This window comes from Rhea pennata, chromosome 3, assembly GCF_028389875.1.
Source record: "Rhea pennata isolate bPtePen1 chromosome 3, bPtePen1.pri, whole genome shotgun sequence".
NCBI classification, from domain to species: domain Eukaryota; kingdom Metazoa; phylum Chordata; class Aves; order Rheiformes; family Rheidae; genus Rhea; species Rhea pennata.
This window is the reverse complement of record NC_084665.1, coordinates 56,121,097-56,142,442: the sequence shown is the minus strand read 5'-3', so window position 1 is coordinate 56,142,442 and position 21,346 is coordinate 56,121,097.

Here is a 21,346-nt window from a genome sequence, read left to right as displayed (position 1 = left end):
ATTAAAAGTTTACAAATTGGGTGTGTATTTACTTTCCTTAGCTCACATATTGTGCTCTGGAGTATTGTTCATATATGTAAACAACATGGCAAATATAAATTGCCTAAGCGGCTTCCCTGTTGTCTGAAACAGCTGTTCAATGTGGCAGTTACTTCTTCTATCTTTAAAAACAAATATTAACCCCCTAAAACAGAATATTCTGTTTCAAGTGAGTAGTACAGTAGAATACTGTAGTAATTATTTTTTAATTGAAAATTTTTAGGTTTGAAAGTAAGTCTGCGTTCATGAAAGGAACGCTATACTCACATTAATTCAGCAAAATAAAACATAGACCTAAATTAAAGCACTCAAGGAGCTGTACTCATATGCAATCAATACTAAGCATGTGTTTTAGTATCTTCATAACAGTTCTAATACATCAGCTTCTCCTGTCTAGATGATTATGCACTTCCTTATGAACGGATGAATATAAATTTAATTCTTTATTCTTACACTTTGTGTTTTGAACTGTGAGGTATACTTTTGTCAAACTTTGGAAGATTTTTGTTTTGTCTTTGGGTTTTTCAAGTGTGAGGTATGCTTTCATTTATTGAAATAGTCACATGTTATTTAGTAATTTCTGGAAACTGGATTTAAAATAAACACCAGATACTATGAGATTCATGATAAAAATATGAATTTGCAGAAGCAGAGAAGGATGCGCCTGCTAAAATGCAGACAAGGAGAGAAACAGTTATACAGGTGCTCATATATGTATGTGTGACGGGTATGCACAACACACTGAGTGCACTAATAAGGGACAACTTCCCTGATAAATCTGTATGTCTTCAGGAACACTCTAAGTCAGTAACTACTTTCACCTGCTGCACTGTTTGAGGATATAAAGAACAGTGACGGAGAAGACAGCTAGTATGTAAGAACCATCAGAAAACAACAGCAGGAGAAAACTAAGATTGAAGAATTCTTATCCAGTATTATTCATTTCAAAAATTAACCTTGGCATTTTCTGTACTAATTCTATGGTAAGAATGAGTATCTATGCATTTTTCGCATACCAATTTGGACAGGAGTCTCAGTACCTACAGTAGTATTTTTTATCTAATTGGGAATTTCACAGTTGAAGCCACTGAAAATTAAATATCTTACCACAAAGAGATGATTGAGTAGATGTTAATGGATACGTATTTGGTGATAGGGTAGTTCAGTGTATACTGTAGGTACTATGACACTTATTCCTTGTTCCAAGCAATCTGGAAAACCTCAAGTACTTCAGAACACGTAGCATTATCATTAAAACATTAGAAAGATTAACTAGCACAGTTGAGCAAGGTCTTGTCCTTGATATGGAGGGTGTGATAGATATATTTAAACAGGCACTCCTTGAAAACAGTCCCAATTGTAATTGTAGTGAACAAACAGGCTTGACTCACCATGTTATTCAAACTTCAAAAAACTATGTCAATAGTAGCATGCATGTTGTACCTGATTTTGTCAGGAAAAGAATTAATAGGCATCATCAGTATTACTTTCCTTCGTTATTGTTGACTACAGAAATCCTTCCATTAACTGAGAAAGATCAGATCAAGTGCAGTAAGAGAAATACATAATCAAAGCTCCTGTATTTTCAAAAAGTTGTTAGAGGGTGATCCAAGTAGTGACCAATGGCTGAACTCAACCTAGCCTACCTAAGGCTTCTGCCTACTCTGTCATTTTTTTTCTGCCACAGACTTAAAACAAATGAGGAAAAGACCATCATCTGAATTCCTACTGCTCTGCGTAGGCTCTGGGAGCAGTGAGGCATGGCCAAGAGGCTTCCAGGAATGGTCTCTGGTTTCCAGCATGGAAAAGCAACCTGCACCAGTCTGCTCCATGGTTAATGCCAAGAAGTGCTATTATTGTGCTTCCTCTGTGTCGGAGCTATAAACAGGAGGAGTCTGTCTGTCTGCAAGAAAGGGAATCTCAAAATGGAATACACATGTAGGTTTGTACACAGCATGTTCTCTGTCCTGCTTTCTGTTGTGAGTGTTAAACTACTGTTGTTTCTAATTCTTCTTCTGACAACATACGTTTTCAATTTAATGGCTTCAGTCCAGAGCATGGCCTAGCTTTCTTCCTGAGGAAGGGCTGTGCTGTCATATATGTTCAAACAGATCCTAGAGTGTTGGGGCTTCCTTGATTTGTCCTCTATTTTGTATCATAGCATATATCTATGGTGTATGTAAATAAAATGAGCAATAATAAACATATGCAAGTAAAATTGTATCAACATAAATACATTGATATTTTATATTACTCATACAAATAACATAATCCCACAACATTCAACTTTTAATGTAATATTTTAAAGTTGTTATTATAAATAGACTGCTTTGTGTACATATTAGTGAAGAAATTTACATTAAGGCACAGAAAACTATAGAAAGAGAATTGATGGAGCTGTGCAGAGATCAGAATATATTGTTTGAAAGCTATGATTATGAAAAAAACCTTGATGGGTGTGTCATTTTACCCGGAAATCCACAAGCCTTTTTAAAAAATGCATTTTAATGCCCTCTGGGGGAAAAAATAATATCAGACAGTAGAATAAATGCATGTTTATATTGCTCATGTGTATGATTCCTAAAATCTAAGAATATGTTCAAGAATAATTATCTTCTGCGCAGCAGAGATGACTCCACTACTCAACCCTCCCCTCATGTAAGTAGTAAAAACTGTGATCAGACACTTCTGAAAACTGCCAAGAATAGCCTCAAGTACACATCATTTCACTGTTTTTCTCAGGAACAACTTCATTTCATGTTATTTCCATACCCATTGTCTACATTCCTTTATAGTTTCAGCTGTAGAGGTTGTTTTCACTTCTCCTTGTAAAAATTCTACTGCTTAGTACTGTTGACACCATGTAGAGTGCTGCTGGTGTGGGAGGATGATTGTGCTCCGGATGTTGCTGAGTGGCACTTGTGAGTGAAGGACCCTGTACAGACTCTACAGATGCCTACACAGACTCGCCTTTTTCAGAATAGAAAACCTCAGTGTGTAAAAAGCAGCTAATTAATGTGGCCAGACTGGGGAAAATAAGCAGTATATTCAGAAAGATTTCTCAGGAAGAATCATTTCCCTTCTAAATTATGACCAAGATGTCATAATGACCGAACTTATGACCACTTATTTTAAAGTCTGATATATTGAAATATTAATATGTTTCAATTCGATATAAGCTGTTTCTGTTTGCTTTCCCCTTTCAATCAAAAATGATGTCCTCCCCTGTGCTCAATTTTGAGGAGTAGGAAAAGACAGACAACATAATTTTGATGAAGACAGAGCCTTAAAGATTTCAGATTGAAAGATTTCAGAAATTGAAAAGCAAATGAACACTTTACAGCACTGCACTGTCTGAACATACTTCAAATAACCAGGAATGACTTACGACATTTCCTGCTAAGAGGGGAAGTACTGTTGTCCCCAAAGGAAGGAAGGCTCAGACTAGCTGTGGTGACGTGCCCAGAACATTTGAGTGAAGTGAAGTGTGAAACTAAGACCTGGCAATGCTGCCCTTGCACAGTCATGTACTTCCACCAGAATGTCAGTGGCTAGCAGGAAATGAGATGTTCACTGAGAAATGAGCTGATTATCTGGAGTCTTAGACCATAAAAGTACAAAACTTTTAGACTCAGACATCCAAAAAAGCAAGAACTCCTTTAAAAACAAAGGTGGTACCAGGCAGCTAAAAATTAAGGAAAATTTGGTAGCAATGGGAAATCACCTGTGTGTCACATATCTCACAACAGATATTTTGCAATGGTGAAAAGAGGGGATACTCTTTGAAGTGTGCAAGTTTTTAACATGCTTTTTTTTTGAAACATTTGACATTAAAAAAGGAACTTTTCCTACTGTGCATGAGGTACAATTAGAAGGCCAAACTGCATATTTACTTTGTTACACCAGGGGCTGTTTCACATCCAGGAAGGTAAAAGTGGGACAAGGTGGCGGCTTTATGAACCACCACCTCTAAAAGAAAACAAAAAGCTTCTTTTATTCCTTTTTTAAGGGTGTTAATTTATACATTCTTAGTCTAAGCCTAATGGAGTTAAACTGGGGAGGACTCAATTTTGGGTAGAGAGATAAATCTTACAATTAAAGTTCTTACAGAGACACTGATGTGGAAAAAATCAATAGTAAAGCAGTAAATGCTAAAGAGATCCCATTCTTCTTTCACTCAAGGCTTTCTAAAGTAGAATTTCTTCCAGAGCTATGTAAGCAGTATTTAGTTTGCTATGTTGATTACTTTTAAAAGTAAGATCTGTAGAGGTTTACTGGGATTAGAGTGTGAAAATTTTTGAAACAGAAATATTGTTCATTTTTAAATAGAAGTTCTGTCTGAATTTAGCACTTCTTATTCATAATTACTTTAGATTTTCATAAATGATTCCTGAGAATATCCCTCACATACTATTTTTCCCTAATTTCTGAAAGAATTGCCTCAGAGTACTTTTTGCTGTGGCACTGACTTGGATAGCAATGACATGTTATTTTCCCCATGAGCTTCTGAAATGGAGTTGGTCCTAACCGGTCAGTGTCAGACTGCCAGTTTTCTCTTGTGAGGCCTAAATCTAATTGGAGTGCATGCAGTTCAATCCATGGACCTGGTAAGAATTTGATTTCTTGAAACAAGACCAGAGATATAAAAAATCTGAGCAGAGGAAAGCAGATTAGTTCAAGTTTATCATCATCAGAGATTCAGCTCTGGATGAGGCCATAGGGAAAGTAAGACAATAACCTTCACTGTAGAGATCACAGAGTCAGCCCCAAACAGGGACATTTTTGTAGTGATACCATGCTGTTTGGATGTACCAGTCTGAGCCTGAATTATTCACATGGCTCCATGGCTAAACTAAGAAGCATGCTCAAGCTAATGAGTACGATGAAGACGTGGAGGTAATGGAGCAAGTCCAATGGAGGACTACCAGAATAATTAGGGGCTGGGGCACAAGGCATATGAGGGGAGAACTGGGCTTAAGCTAAGCAGGCTCAGAGGAGACCTCTTTTCTGTCTACAGCCGAAAGCTGACTCTTGGAGGTGCACAGTGGAAGGACAAGAAACAATGGACACAAGCTGGAACAAGGGAAAATCTGACTCTATATCAGGAAAAAGATTGTTACTGTGGCCCAGAGAGACTGCAGACTCTCTATCCCTGCAGATATTCAAAATAAAATTGGACAAAGCCTCAGCAACCTGCTTTAATTGTCCTTTCTTTGAAGAGGAGGTTGGATTAGATGGCCTCTGGATGGCCTCAGGTCCAACCTACGTGATCCTGAAACTCCCTGGCTTCATGGTGCAGTAGTGTGATCATGGCTATCCTGCTTCAGGTCCTGAGCTACCCTGAGTACTTTCCCCAGTTTTTGGACCTATATGGCTTTTCACTGAAAAATACTTTTCACTGAGTGGTTACTTTCCAAACATATCAGTTAGCAGGAGAGTGCATTTTGAGGGTTTGTTACTTTCTAAATAATCAGTATTTGTTATGTTATTGGAGTGGAAAAATAGTAACGATTAGAAACTTTATGCAAATATGTCTGTAGTACATGTGCGCTTTACAAATATCACATAGGAATTGAGTGGTGTGGGAGGGAAGGGGTGGAAAAGAGGGAAAGAACTTGATGGGTGAACATTAGGCCCAAGAGGTGAGGACAGACAAATAAAGCAGGTATTCCAGCTCTTAAACACGGGGAATTGCCTGAAAGTGAGCACTCCAAATATAGACTTTGAGGCCACAGAACGATACTTTCTGGCTGATGTAGCCTCATAATCATCTAGTAAGTGTCTGAAAAAAGAGCTCACCAATCTGTGTGACTATGAGGTGCCTGGCATAATGAGCCGCTCATTTTGATCACTATGAATGTGAGTCCTTTCACTTAGATGTGTGAAAAGTAGATGGCCCTATCTGAATTAGTCATCTAGACTCTTTAGACTCAGAAATAAGGTCTTGTAGGGCATGACTGTTTGGGATATCTGTTTTAGAATGAGATGAATCATGCCCCAGTAATGCTATTTTCTCTTGAATGATTATAGAAGAGTTTAATGAAGTTGCAGATAGATAAGATAGCTATTTTTAAGCTTAGAATTGAAAGCATAGTGTGCATAACCCTAAACACTGGCTACTGCAATTTGTGTTCTGGAATTAACTCTCAGATGGCCAAAGCATAAGCAGAGCTCTAGTGCTGATGCAGAGGCCCACTGTCAGCTAGAGAGTGAAACCGGTGGTCTGTGCTCCAAAGAAAAAAAAAGAGAACCTCTTTTATATCCCTTTCTGTGTTCTTCATGCTTGTAGGGATCAATCAGAACCTGTTCTTCACATGGATAGCCTGCTGTGCATTTGACTTTATGTTGCTCTATGCTCTCAGTGAGCTATAAACTGCTGCAAAGAAAGAACTACCAACAGTATGGTTGTACATACAAGTCAAATGTAAAAAAGATTTAAATAATTTCAGGAATATTTTAAAAGATCTGAGGTATCACAGAATATGACACCTTTGCATAACATTTTAGCTTGTCTAACATTTTAGAGAGGCTGCTACTGGAAAAGTTTCTTATTCTGTAAGTCTTATTCAGTTAGAGCCAACCAAGCCCTGGAACTACCAAAACTGTCCTTTAAAGATGATTTTCTCTCCTTAGTTACTTATGCTGTTATTGGGGAGTTGCAAGTTCTATATTTTCAAACACAAAAATATCTGAAAATACATTGGCAGAAGACTTTCTATTTCTGTATAACAACTTCTGCATGAATTCTCACTTCAAAATACCTTTTCAACTCTACTTTGCCTACTTTATATGCTTCAAATTCAGGTATTATTTTTAAAAATAATTCAAAAGCAGCATTAACATTAAAATATTCCATCATAGGGATAGAAATTTGTTTTCCCCCAATTCTATGCTCGTTTCTATCATTCTCTGAAGGCAATGGTTTTCTGAGAATGAAATACTGCTACGGTGTGATCAAGGGTATTCAAGAGAATCACAGGAATATGTTTCATTAGAAGGAAAAATGAATGATGAAAAGACTTCTCTTTCTATCTTCTCCCACAGAAAAAAATTAAGATTGTTTTCAGTAATGGAAAAGATACTGTGATTTTTTTTTGTTCTCTTATTGTGCTATCTTAGTTTCTACTCATCTCCCTCAAATTTAGCTCTTATTGTGCCATCCCCCTGTATATGTACTACCATGCTCTATAATTGGCCTACAGCCAAATGCTCTTCAAATCAATTAATAAGGTTTAAATGTTGTTAAGAATTCAGGCTTCTCTCCATTTTAAGTCCCATTTTCATTACTGCAATCACAAAAGGAAAAATGAGAACTCTCATTTTACCAACAGTTCAAACTTTTCCTGCTACTAGGGATTCCTCAAGTACTGTGGAGCTGTTATAGGTGCCTCTCAGACCTTGCAACTCTCCCATCTTTTCAGACTCACCTGATTCAGTAGGAGTAGGATCAGAATGCCTGCACTTTAATGAATATCAGCTGATGTCTACATTAGATACAGTTCCAAGTAATTCAGAAGCTACTCCCCAATATGTTAGTGGCAGAGCAAGCAAGCAAAAAATATTTCTTTGAAACAGAGTCCTAAATACTACTGTTCTCGCTTGCCCCTTAAGCCTTCACCAACTAAAGGTGCAATTCAAATCTATAAAAAGAAGAAAACCAGAATTTCAAAGATATTTAGACCTCCTGGTGCCTGGTGATCCAGAAGATCTGGCAAATCTGAGTCTAGGAAACCAACTTGCCTATTAAGCAATAGTAATATTCAGCTGACTGTGTGATTAAAATTTCATTATTGCTTACTTTATTTCTCATTAAGCTTATATTTTCATTCAACATTAATGTGAGCTACCTACTCAACTGTGAACAGAATATGTACAAATAAGTCATATAATAAAGTATGTCTTCTGAATTACTTCTTATGCAGACACAGGGTGATAGCAATAAGAAGAGGTAGTACGGCCATGAAGTAGGGTATGAAAGATGTTTGAACTGAAAGGCTCAGCAAATGGTGCTAAATTTTTTTCTCATTAGGTGGCAGATATTTTCAAAATAACTCAGTAGAAATCAAGTGATAACTTTATTGCATTTTAAAAATGCCTATGTGTTTATCCAGCATATTTCAATGCATACTCTTAACCTAATAGCTCTTCTCAGTTACTACTGTCCTCACTTAATCTTTGGACCAACTGCTCTGCTACCTTATCTAAGTTATATGACTGCAGAACATTTTCTCCAAGCTGATAGTTTGAAATATACAATTAGAAATAGATCCTGCATGTTATTCTATTACTGAAAACCCATGCTGACAGTTGGACAGCTCTGAACTACAAATCTGAAGCATAAATAAAACTCAAACACCCCCATCTCCTCTTTATTTCAACATCGCTCACACACACATCATCCTGACCTTACTAACATTATGAAATAATCGATGTTGAGCCGGGCTTATAGTGTGGGGGTTCTATAGTGTGAAATTAATGAGCTGGACGGGATCCCTTATATTTGGGAGGGAGAAGGAAGTTCTGTGGGGAGGTGTGAAGTCTACTCATGTCAGTGGAAATGTGTTGTGTGGGCACTGAGGTGCTTTTAAGAGGAGTTCCGTAATCTGACATTTTCTTGCTTTTAAGAATTTTCTCTGCATGGATGTCATACTTACCCAGCATTAATTGATTCTAAGGAAAGTTTTTCTCTATGGGAATATTAACAGTGAATAGGGAAGATGCAGAGTGAGGCTGGTAAAACTCGTTGTAGGTTCTGACGCCACAGGGAGCTAAATTCAGCATTGATGTGAGCAAGCCTCAAACGTACTGACTTAAAGCTAGTCTGAATCTGGAGCAGAAATATTCCATTAGTCATCATTTGGGCACGAGATATTCCCTGACTGCTACCTTACAGTGTAGCAAAAGTGGAACTAGAGGTGTTCAAAATCCGTCACAATCATCCGGAAATACACAAAGTTCACCTACTAGGGCATTTTTGGAGTCTGTTTTCGTATAGTCTTGAACGTCAACTGTACGTCAGCGTAAAGTTCACAGCGCTTCAAAGTGTGGGCCCAGTAAGGGTGTGTGTATATGTCAGCAGCATGACTGTGTGGGTCTGTTGATAAGTCAGTTTATGCTTTCTGGATGGAATTTCACTTGGAATTTTTTAATTCATCTTATTTTAATTGCTAAACTTTGACACAGACTTTTTTCCAGGTAGTTTATGAATGCAACATAATGAATAAAGTTTGAGAATTTTCCAGTAACAGGGGTAACTAAAGATTTAACATGTTTATCTGCTGTAGCAGCAGATGTCAGGTAATTGTCAGGAGCAGTATCAGAGGTTAGAGATTCTTGGTTTTTCTGTTTCTTGACTGTCCATTCTTTTTGTCTTCCCCCTTTTCTTCCATAAAGAAACAACTGGCACAAAACCCTCAAATTCAAAGGAGATTAGCATCAGTGCAGCAGGTACATTCTTCATCCCCCATCTCTCAACTTTCACCTTTCCTTTCATCCCAAAAAGGAATAACATAGCCCAATATGTATTTGAAATTAAAACACAACTGGGTAGGTATCAAATTAATTTAGCCTTGTTAGGCTTTTATGTAACTATTACACTAGGAGAATTAAAGAATGTTTGTGATTTTGTGCACTTCAAATTTTTGTCTGCAGATAAATGCTGAATAAGTGGGTACTGCAATTTTGGGAATATTTTTGTGCAGATGCCTACCTGATAAGAATTTTAGTAAATTTAGTACTAGATTATGATTATACTTTGATAATGACTTACATTTACTTCTGCTTCTTTTTTGAGTAAGCACAGATCTTAGTTGCCTTACTAGCCTATTATTTTATTACACAGCCAGCAAAAGCTTTGGTTGAGGAAGTATAATGATTTCCCTTTTTATTCAGTTTTTCTCAAACTCTGAAAAAGTAAACTCTTAGTTGGAGTATTACTTGCTTGGTTTCTACCCAAAAAGGATTTAAAAAATGTTTGATCAGAAATACGTTTCAGAGTGTGAGCGTGGGAAAATAGACAGACATTTCTCATTATAAAAAAGGCGCTGGTGTTATTTTGAACATCTGTACAATTGCAATGGAGAGATGTTAAAAGATGAAATTGAGTGAAAATTTGTTTTGATTTACTTGAGCTTTGGCTTCCGAAAACAGGACTCTGTGCTTGGTCAAAGCAAAAAATTCTTTTTTCGCTGTGTTCATAACATAGCATGCTGTGATGCTTTTATGGCTAATATGCTAAAGAGCCAGGGGCTGGTGGAGCATTTCTGAGCATTTTCAGCTGGAGTTGACAATAAAAAATCTACGAAATGGAAAATGACTTTTCAACAAAAATAATTTGCCCTTCACAGAAAATATTCATTGAAATAAAACCAAACCCAAGTGCCATAATTTTCATTTTTGAATTAAAAAATAAGTTTCTTGTTGTTATTGTTGGCAAACATCTGAATAACTCTTAAGGGAAAAAAAGCATAAATCTCAAAATGAACTGGGACTTCTGCCCTAGTTGTAATGTCCCAGGAATCCAAGAAACAGTACTGTTACTTTCAGTTCTTTCTATTTACTGAAGGTGTGCATAGTTAGATCTTCCCATAATGCTGGGTATTATTTAGGAACATGGGTTTGGTAAAACTAGAGTAGATTTGAGGTTTATCTTACACAAACTTCCCTCTGTCAGCTGAGGGGAAGAAACACCAGAGCAGGTAATTCTGAAGCATCTCAGGAAAATTCTTCCAGCTTTAATTAATTACAGGTTATGCCTAAGGGAATGCAATTTAAGATTGGATGTAGGTTGTATAGCCCTTCCTTCTGAATTTATTGAGATGTTTGCCTTGCAAAAAAAGCAGACAGGAAAATTTAGGTCTAACAAGTTAGCTTGACATATGTAAATTAATTATACTCAAAAGAAGCTAGAGTCTATTAGTGGAACAGAGCATAAGATATGAAAACTTTGAGTCAGAATGTATGAGCTAGGTAACAGAATTGTTTTAGTACCTGGAATTTTAATATGTCATCTGCAAATTAAGGCCGTACTAGTAATACGAAAACCTGGTTCTGTGATAAGTGCTGACTTCAGTTTGCTGTAACTGGAGGTCACTGATTTGCACAGCCAGTCAGGCTCAGGCATTGTAAGTGATACGCAGATGGCTAAGATGTATGTAGGACATATGTGTGCAAAGTAGGTAGAATACCAAAGTATAAGCAAATTGAAGAGAAGTAATCATATTTGGAGGAGTTAGCTCTCTAGGTTGACGTTAGGCTGCCCTCTTAAATAAAAAGCATGAACGAGGTTTTGAGCATGTAAATATATAGCAAATGGATTTATGTAGATGCTTTGATGGGAGATAGCTGCTGATACTAGCAATGTCAACCAACGTTTGATAAACACCTCTTTTTTTTAACATGTAACCATTTACTGTGATTAAAAAGCCTAGATAATTTTTACTCTTTTCTTACTCTGATAACATTTTTTTTTTCCATAATAATGTATGAGCTTATTACAACTTAACTATTTGTCTTCTTTTCAGACCCAGGCACATCAAGTAGTGCTGCTGCTAATTTCTTGTTTGTTTTTAAGCTTAGATGACTGGCTAATAATAATGGAGTTCTTTTACCTCTCTAAGTCATGATATCTCATGTTTCAGTAAAAGAATATTTGACAGATAGTGAGAGCTCTTCCTTCATTTAAATTCAAAAAAACTATTAATAATTTGTCTGAAAGAACTTTGCTTCCTATTTTTGGATAAATTTACTTCATGTTCAGTGTTACTTCACTGTAAGAACACTTTCCATCTCTCTCACTTGCAACCACAGAAAGAAAACAGAAACTACTAGCTTGTTTCTGTAAGACCTTTAATTGCTTAGCTGCTCACTGCATGAGGGGTTCATTCATTTTTTTCAAAATACAGCACTTCTGGAAGTAGAAGAACACCTGTGAAGGGGGTCAGAAACTTTCAAGGTGATACAAAAATTCAAAGTAATGCAAAGTGATGCAACCTTTGAAGTTTCAGTCTTCCTGCGCTGGAACAAACACTAAACATTTGGGATATTTTTGCAAAATGGAATTGGGCACAGATTATTTCATACTGAAAGGAGCACTGTCTGATTTGGGGGATATGGCAAAAGAGTCTAGCCTCAGGCTTAGAGACTTCGAGACTTCCAAGTTTTTGATGAGAACTTGAGATATCTATTTGAAATGTTAAAATGCCAAGCATAGCTTAATGAAAATTTCACATTCTCTCTGCTTTCATTTTAATGTGGCTTCCAGTGGACAAATGAGCAATAAAATGCTCAAGGGAGGTGAAAGGGCTGCTTTTCAGCTGTCCTTTAATATTGTCAGACACTGTGGCACAAAAGGTGGGAGAGTGCTGATGACATCTGGTGATCCCATGAAAATAGAAAGCATCAAATGTAGGAAAGAGGCTTAGAATATTGCTCCTAAAAGGACTGCATAACCTTGAGGCCTGGCTGGAAAGAAACATGAAATTCAGTATTAAAAATGTATGCTCATTTAAATAGAGATTAATAACATGAATTTCTTTTCCTAAGTTAGGAACTCTGGTTGGATAGAAGTGAAGAGTGACTAGGATAGGGTGTGTTAGATGATTTTAGCCTTGCCTCCACCTCGAAAGGAGGACGATATGATACGCAAGTTTTGGCAAGATTTCATCTGAAATACAGTGTGCAATTCTGATTACCCATCCTGAAGAAAAGCTGAACCAAAATCTCAAGAAGTACAGAGGAGGACAGCCAAGATGTTCAATTAAACTGGAAGCTGACTGATATGAGACTAGAAAAACTTGGTTTTCTTAGCCTAGAAAAATTAAGACTAGGAAGGAAAGTGATTGTAGTTGATAGTACTATCAAGTCAGCTAATACACGGTAAGTATCAGGAAAGTACCAGAGAAAAGCATTATTATAGCTGCAGGTTAATACTGTGGGAATCTGGGGATGATAGTATGGGCTAACTTCTGCTCTACACAAAAATGCACAAAGGAAAGGAGAATCAAGGTCATGAACTGTTTCCCTCAACTAAGTGAAACCATAAGCATGATAGGGACATGTTTGAAAATGATTGCTTCATGTGTATGGTAATCAACTTAGTCTTAGGATGTACATATCATTCCATATGGTAGATCCTTAAGAATATCAGAATACTCTTGACTAACCAGTTTCAGAGGGTGCAGATACCATAAAGTGCTATGATGATTTTCCAAATAGGAATTCTATCCATAAAAGCCTTTACATGGTAGCATTGTTCTTTTGACAACCTCAGGTAGTATGGCAGCTCCTAGAAGTTTAATATTCCCAATCAGGTACAAAGCATCCTCATTAATCTTTAGGATGACTCTGTCATCATTTAAATTGGAGGGTCAGTAACACCACCAGATTTACAGATATAAAATGAAATTAGGTCTCACAACAAAAATGAACATGAGCATTCACTGGAATTCCAAAACTCCCCTCCCCTACTTTAAAAACGCACAGCTGCTTTGTGAATTTTTAATTTTCTCCTTTTTATTTCAGGCTTTATTGTTCTTCTGACATTAGCCAAAATACTATGCAAACAGCAATAGATTACTGCAATATACTTATCTTTAATTAGTTCATTCTGGAGATCGGAGATTTTCCAAATAAACCTGCACCATTGTAAATGTGATGAAACTCACATTTACTGTACTGACATAAAGAAAAGGAAACTATGAATTTCCCTAAACTACCCCCTCACCCCTCTTATAAGTCACGATAAATGACTAGACCTCAGTCTTTCATTTAAAATACACTCTTCTGCCTGTGCAGAATGCAAGCGTTTTTCTTGGGACACTTTATGCCTGTATCTCTGTGTGACTCTCAGTGTAAATAGAGGCTAAAACCTTCATTATTGCTGAGTAGCTACAAGTATGAAGGTTACTTGAGGAAAAGATTTAGTTTAGAGTTAATTACCTGAAAGTGGGCGTGGATTGAAATATGGTTGTGGCTAAAACCTGATGGCAGCTCAGGAAGTGCAAGTGTTCCAAGAGTCCTGCTTGCAGAAATATGTCTTGTAATTTGCTGCTTCTTGCTACCATCTATTTGCCTCTATCAGAAAAGTGACCAAAGTCTATTCATCAGGGAGAGCAAGATTCTTAGATGCTACTGTTGGGAACACACAAGGAGTCAAAAATTCCTAATGCAGCAAAATCTAAATCACCTATAGCAAAGGTTTTCATACACACTTGCGCGTGCACATATAGGGGATGGTAGTGCCTTTTACATTTAGAGCTGCTGTGTACTGTGATTAAAGACTGTTTTCTCAGATAGAGTTTTGCCATACTTACTTAGACACTTACATGACGGTTTGCAATTAAAAGGTCTATCTATCTCCTGCTGAATTTGGGAGGAAAGTTCAGTAAGAAGGGCCCATCAAAGCAGGAATTAAAGGAAATTATTACTGATGTTAAACTATTCCTAATGTTTTCATGTTGACAAGTTAACCTCTTAATCTCCTTATGTGACTCCATAAACACTGTAAAGAAGAAATAGCTCTAATATCTAACACTGTGAGGTTCCTTGGAAGAGGAGAGAAGATACTTATCAAGGCATTTTGGGGAAGAATGGAAGATCTTTGAAAGGGCTCAATCTATCCCACAAGTAAATTGTATTTCTTTCATCAGTAGAATTAAAAGCTCTTTTGAGCTGGAAATGAGCACCTTCCACAGAGATGAAAAGAGTCCAAGGATGAACAAAGCTGGGCCTCCACTCTTTCTCCATAATCTTTCCTTAGAAAAAGGAAGTGATGAGACAGGACAGTAATTTCTGGGGTTAGGACTGAGAAATGATTTAGTGAGCAAGGACCTACCCAATGCCAATTTAATAAGACTGGTGATTTGCCTTCTTCCTTGGGAGAGGCATTAGTGAGCTTCATTCATAAGCAGGCCCTTGTCTCCCACCTATGACTTTAATCAGAGTAAGGCACACGGGGTCACTGCTCACAGATGATAGACTACCTCATTTCAGATGCAGCCCAGTCTCCACAGGTGGAAGAGGATGAGAAAGAAATCTGTCTCCTTTGGCACCAGTGAGGTGTATAGTGTGGTTTCCTCTTTGTGTCCTAATATATTTTGGAAGAAATTGGATTATCCCCAGTTTGGTCAATTTGTTTTGGGATAGTAACTGAAAATTTTCTAAGTGAGAAACAACATTGTTAATAATCAAAGTAGCCAAATTAATTAGATTCTGCCTGTCCGGACCTCTTCTCTTGGTTTGGTATGGGCTTCCTGAGAATTAAGCCGAGTTGCTCCTTCATATATTTTCTCTACACTATAGTGATCTGCAAGATTTAGGAAATGAGAAGGAGCTTTACCAGTTACCTCTTTCCCTAAAATTGCAGTGCCCAAAAGATGACCAACAGAGCTCTCTGAAGGCAAGTCCCACAACACTTTCCAGACCTCACAAGGTTTGATGTTTCCCTTCAAAAGGTATATAAAAGGTCTTCAATCTTAGATAGATTTTATCTCAGTTGGGAGAATGCATATTGTTATTATATTGTTGTCTAGAAAATTATTCCCACTGTTGTCCCCTTATCTGGATTCAGACCAAGAATTGAATTACTATTATGGATTTTGCTACATGTCCTTGGTGATAATGACTGAATTAGCTCCTGACACAATATAGTAGTGTCTCTGTGTATAAATAAAGGCATAAAAAATAAAAAATAGATAAGCTGGTAACAGAGTCAAGAGGGCATCATGGAGAACATCAGGATATTACTAAAATTTCCAGATCCATTCTTATCCTGAATTCACATGTTGGTTGGGCACAATGAGTGGAATCCCCTCTTCTGAATTTACAGCCCCTAGAATTGAGAGCAGGTGCTGTATACTAGGCATTTCTCTTCCCTTCTTCTCACTCATCCAGCTCCACACAGAGCTGGTTGAAACTGAAATTAAAATAGGGTTTTAAACCTGTTGATCCCATAAAAACTTGCAAAGTAATCTGCATGAGCTAACTGGTGACATGATTAGTTCTGCTTTTGAACTCTGGTGAGGACTAACCATAAGGTCTAGAACATTATCTAGAAAGCACGCTACATGTAGTGTTACTCTAATTACATTCTAGGAAGATTTTTTCCAGGGTATCAGTGGGCTTTACCTCTAAATCTTTCTGACTTGTGATGAGAGGACTCCTAAATCCCATTTGTTTCTTTTGCAATCTTCCTGTTGAAATGGCTCGAGCTACCACCTATTCATAAGACTGATCTGACATTGCTGAAGAGAGATTTTGCACTGAATATGCAAATTATGAGTGATAGATTGCTCTTAACAGTAAAATGTGCCAAGGATTTGTGTTTGTACATTTACAGCACAACAAATTAATTATTTCACTGAGTAGAGCACTAGATACATTGGCATGGATTCTCAATGCCTGAATGCATTGTTTTAGTTACTTTATTAATCACATGCACTACAAACCAATGTTTACCGTCTGTCAATTCTATTTTTTTTTTGAATAAAGAAGAACTTCTCTCTTTTAAAATTTAGCATTTAAAAATAGATTAAAACAATTATCTGTGAGAACTGGCTTGTTTGATTCTTTTTTGTAGTTTTTGTAGTCCATTTTTAAGATGGCTGAGTGTGAAAGCAGCACACCAAAAATTTCACTTTTCCTATGCTGAATTCACTCAGGAAAATGGCCAAATGGAATTTTATCAAATTTCATGAAGCATGAGAAATGTCAGCACAAAAGAATATTTTTCTTTACCTTAATGGTAGGGATTTTAATGAAGATGTCTCATCAACCATAACATATTTTAATTGACAAATTGCTTAACAAAGCCTGAAGCCAGAGAACGTAGAAGAACATTAAATTTAGGAAGGGTCCCTAATGATTTTCAATCTTGCAATCCCTATCTGAAGTTGTGACTCAGAAGAGGGATGACCTTTGTTCCTTGGAAAAATGGTCCTCAAAAAGCAGTTTGCATAGCTTTCCTCTAAGAAGAGAGATAAAGATAGTGTTTTTTTTTTTTAAAAAAAAGTATGATCTCTTGAAGCAGACAAGGACTCTTTCTGTTCACAGCATATTTGTTCTGATTGCATGTGTTGTGGTAGAAACTTGGCTACCATAAAATCTTTGGTTAGACTGGCAAGCTAAAAATGACAAGCTTGAATTTGGGAATGGTAAGATTGTATTCGACTGACTATGATTCTAATAGTTGTGAATAGTTTTATTACTTGTGTCTAGTAATTACTTGTGTCCTTTGGAGGACTGGAAATCTCATTTCCATTTAAGCACATGAGATGAGCTAACCCAAAATATTGTTTCTTGGATGGGACATCGTGCTTGTTTTTGTGGTTATTTATGAAACACTTGAGATCATTGGCAATGATTCCTCATTGAAAAAAATTTTCAATATCTTGAAAATATTTTCAATATCTTCTCTGTTTCTTGTTTTGGGAGATATGGATTGAATGATACAAAGAAGAAGAGGAATATTGAAATACACAGACATGACAGAAGAAAGTGAAATAAAAATAAAGAAAGGAGGAAAGAAGCATAGATCTGTAGGAAGGGGAAAGATCAATGGAAGGGGAAAAAAACCCTAGGGAGGCCCATTTAGAAAAAGAAGAGCTTGAGATAGCAAATAGAAAGAAAATCATGATAAAAATGAGAGTGAGGAGAATATTCATACTGTACAAGGTTTCTTAGGTATGAAATGATGCTGAATGGTGAAGAAATTTGTATTTCCTGAACTGCATTATTTCCATAACAGATTTGTCTTCCTCCTACATAAAACAAACGACCTGGGTTTTATGAATGCTCGACTCAGTATGTCATAAAAAATCACCTTAGTTTCATGTTGATTAACCCAGTCCAACAACTATCAACTCTTGTGCACAGGTTTTTCAGCAATCTTCTAGTTTAGGGTTTGGGATGTGATAATTAACTACTTATTGAAAATACAATGAAATTCAATGTACGGCTCAGAACATTCAGATTTTGAAAATAGCAGGTACATTCTGAAGACACAGCAGTTTTGCCAATTTATACAAGCCAAGGATCTGGCCTATAGGAAGGAATAAAGTTGTTTTGTTGACTACACCTTTTTTATGTTGTTTTGAAAGTTGTAGGTTTGGAGTTTTCTTAGTATAATTGTGTGTTCTACAAGAACAGCATGGTTTCTACCAAAGTAAGGCTTTTAAAATTAATTTCCAAAGATTTACATAAATTCTCTGGGGGCAAATCATTTTAATTTGAGGAAAGAACCCTACCCAGCTGTGCTGCAGAGTTTAAGTAAATACATTTTCTTCCAGGGGTAGTAAACAAAACAGATCCCTAACAAAGTCGCAAATTAACACCATAAACAAACACTGTTTCTGAGCATTCTAATAAGACCTCTGTCCCTATTACTTCAGACTGAAATCTTAAAGTCATTGTAACTTCGGCTGTGTTTGATCAAAAGTAGGAGAGACTTGCCTACAGAGTGGGGAAATCACTACACTTGGAGAGCTTGATAAACAAATCCCGCTCTAGGTAATTATGCAGATTTAATACACATCACAGTATTAAACAAATACAGTTACTAGTGCTGTGGAAAAAATAAGGTCAGGAAGAGCTAAACTGTATCAAGACCTAACCTCCTAATAAACTGAACTATTCTGAGAGTAGTTCATGATTAACACAGGCCTTGATCCAGCAAACTATGAAGTACATAATTAAGTATGCAAGTAGGCCTTTGGAGGTACATGCTCCTGTAGTTAAAGTTAAGAACACACTTAGTCTCTTGGCTTAGTCTCTTAGTCTCTCCAGCCTTCTGGAACAAAGATTTCCTTGCTTTTGCTTACAAAGGTTTAGGGGATTGCCAGCTAGCAAAGATGCCTATATTGGAGTGGTGCGAGTGTGCCCTCAACACAGCTTGAAACCCCAAAGAAAATTGTGAACTACTGAAAAAAAAAATCAGCACTTAGCAATAAGAGAATGCAACTTTCTAAGTTACTGACTTGAATAATACGGGTTTTATGGAGTTTTCTACAATGCACAATGCACAACCCTTTGTGAGCATAACACAACAGAACCTTCACATTCACTGAATTTGTATAACCAAATAGCTTTTATTTTTAAATCCAGTGACAGTTTTGCTAGATTAAGTTTGCTGTCTATACCTATTTTTTGATTTTGAACATGTGTGCATGTACTGGCAATATGAGTAGTACGATTTTCCTGTGAAATGTGTAATATTTGCAGAGATCCACATTGTATTTTTGTATTTTGAAGTGGTTGACACCCACCTGGCTGCCGCCCAAGACGTTCAGCCAGAATTTGTGGCTGCTTTTAGCAATCCTCTTTACCTTTCTGCTTGCCCCCATCACACTGACATTAGATTTTACTCTCTCTTGTCTTTTTTTTTTTTTTTTTTTTTTTTTTTTTTTTTTTTTTAAATCACTATGGAGATGTAGACCTCAGTCTTTTCCATGCCCTGGCCCTTCATGACAAACATGCACAGCTATGAGTCCTTTCCCTTCACTTCTAGACTTGAAAAAGTAGGATGGCCAGGACCTCAACACAGGCTATGATGCTAACCTAGACAGAGAACCCATGTCTTAATCTGAGAGGGTAGAAACACACATTCTTCTTGCTCTCACTACTTCAGTTAACACAAGGACTACTTCAAAACTTTAACAACTGTTTAAACATAGACGAGAGTATTCCCTTACAGGCTTGTGCTACTACAACAGGAAATTTGAAAATCAGCTATTAATCATCAACTAGTTGGGTGGCTCCTTTGTTTTAGTTCATGCGCTTTGTTGCCATGAGGATCCCAGCCAACTTTTTCAGCTATTATGTTCATATGGCTGATGCAGCAGTATCTTCTAAGCCTTTGCCTCCAGTTTACTGTCTCAGGATTTTTTTCTGTCCCATGTATGCTGGTTTTGTGGCAGAAATGTATTTCTCTGGACTTCCAGCAGGTAAAAGTCTTTATATCTGGAGCAGAGGACCAGCCCAGGAAGGTGTATGCTTTTAGATTAATATAAATCAAACTGACAGACACAGCCCGTATCTTCCTGTTCCTATTCTAATTTCTTCAAGGGACTCCGTGACTTAAGGCTGAAGAAAAGCTAGATCTGAATAGGATGTTGCCAATATGTTATTTCCCACAAGCTCACTCCTCATTTCTTTACCTTTATCAAGTAGACTTTCTTCTCATTCCTTCCAGAATCCTAAAGGACCCAACCTGCCTGCTCACACTTCAGTCTAGATAGGGCTAGCTGAAAAAAAATCCTTAAATCAATAAAATCACTATCCTAGAGGAGAGCAAAGAAAAAAAAATATTCTGAGAAAGCAAGTAATATTAGAGCTGATCAGAAACACATATAGAATATTTTGGAAAGCCTACTTGATGCAATTCTTCTTCAGCTGAGCCCTGAACTAGTTACAGAGATGAATCATTTTCAGAGTATGTCAGAATATGTCTCTGAATACTTTATTTTGCAGATTGATAAGAATGAAAGTTCTATAGTGGACATAAAATTTTTAGATAGTAAGCATCTTGACTCTCCAAACCTAAACTTGCTTAGTGAATGTAAACACCAAATATTTAGCTATTAACCCAGAGAGTCATTTGACTGGCAGTAATATTCAAAGGATACTTTCAACCACCAATAAATATGAAATTATTGCCCTGGTTTGCAAATACCTTTAATTAAAAAAATAAAAAAGCCTAACAGAATTCGTCCATGAATCAGCAAATATCTTTCCACAAGATATACTTACTAGCTAGATGTTAACTATCTCCAAAATTATGTGAATAACAGAATAGCTTGCAGCATAGGATGAGGTTTCCTTGTAATATGATTTTACATGATCTTGAAAAAAAAGGCCCAGAAGAGAACTTGCTGATTTGGCTAGTATGGCCACTCATGCTTACCTGCACTTCACCATGGTAAGATTAGTGGAAAGAACAGTATTTCTGAAACAATATAGAATATATTGCTGACACAGTGAGATTCACATAGTCTGAACTTTCTTAAAATGCTACAAAGGCCATTACCATATAGATGGCTTTCAAACAGTAGCAATGAAATTACATAGATGGATGCGACCTTTTCTATTAAAAGCTTACACTTCTTGCATGAGAACAGGACATCCATAATTTGGAATTGTTTTCAAATAGTCTGTTGCCAGACCACGGTGCTAATGAAAATCATGGCAGAATGCCAGAAAGTCAGTATTTCTGCCATTCTGTAAGGTTACTTATGATGTCAGTATTTCTTGGGACAGTGTTGAAAATATACACTTAAAAATTGATACAAATGTACAAATGTCACTTGACTTTCAG